The 957-nt window shown below is 34.6% G+C and overlaps 1 protein-coding gene across 1 annotated transcript in view; it reads right to left on the bottom strand.

The window, feature by feature from the left end:
* The window catches only part of LOC101852304 (Fanconi anemia group A protein), a 42,101-nt gene that overhangs the window by 6,900 nt on the left and 34,244 nt on the right, over positions 1 to 957 (bottom strand). The window lies entirely within an intron of this gene.

The raw sequence follows: 957 nt of genomic DNA, 5'->3' as shown, positions 1-957 counted from the left end.
CACACACAGACACACACATATACACACACACACACGCACACAAACATGCACACACACGCAGGCTTACAATCACATACATAATATAAATGAACAGCAATATGAACAATAATAATCGTAAGCTAGGTACATACTCAATGTTATTTTGATGCATGCTCTAAAGTCGTATGAATACTTATAACAAGATAGTTAAGATGGAAGAATTTTGATGGATGATGGCAAAAATGACCTTCTGTATCTTTCTTTGTTACAGATCAGAAGCCTAGGTCTTTTACTTCTGACTGATGTTTTTATTGGAGGGAACAAGGGATGTGTGTTGTCTAAAAAGATGGAATTCATTTTTGTTAGCGCAAGCTGTTATGTACAATTCATCCAAGTAAGGGAATGAAGATGTTGAAATTTTACATGCTTTCCGTATTAATCGATTTAATTCTTTCTGTATTTTGTTGTCTTGTGTTCCCGGCCCATGCTGTTATACAAAAATTGATCTTACTTTCTACGGTTGAATTATAGAATATGGACATCAATGTTTCATCAACTTTAAAATACTTAAACCGTCCTTAGTGAGACCTGGACACTTGGAGCACGGAAAAGATCAAATGTGATGCATCGTGGGGAAATCAGGAGCTTGTTGTCAAAGCAATGACATCAAAGAAACCAGCATTTTTCTGACTTTGGACAATTGTTTAAGAATTATATATAATTTTTGGGGCTCAACACGTTATATATCTATTTAAAAAACCATTTCTGTATGGAAGTTACTGAAAATCATTGATTAAAGACACAAAACATGTAAATTTACAGTTTCAAGTGAGTCTCAAGTTTTGAGAGTCTCCAAACTTTGTCGGCCATTTTCTCCCTAATTTTACTTCTGAAACCAGGCGACCCCATCTCCTTCAACCACAAATATCTCAAGTCCTATTCAAGATAAATGGGTAACTTTTTCATCGATATATATAT

This window comes from Aplysia californica, unplaced genomic scaffold (assembly GCF_000002075.1).
Source record: "Aplysia californica isolate F4 #8 unplaced genomic scaffold, AplCal3.0 scaffold01563, whole genome shotgun sequence".
Taxonomy (NCBI): Eukaryota; Metazoa; Mollusca; class Gastropoda; order Aplysiida; family Aplysiidae; genus Aplysia; species Aplysia californica.
This window is presented reverse-complemented; position numbering and strand designations above follow the sequence as displayed.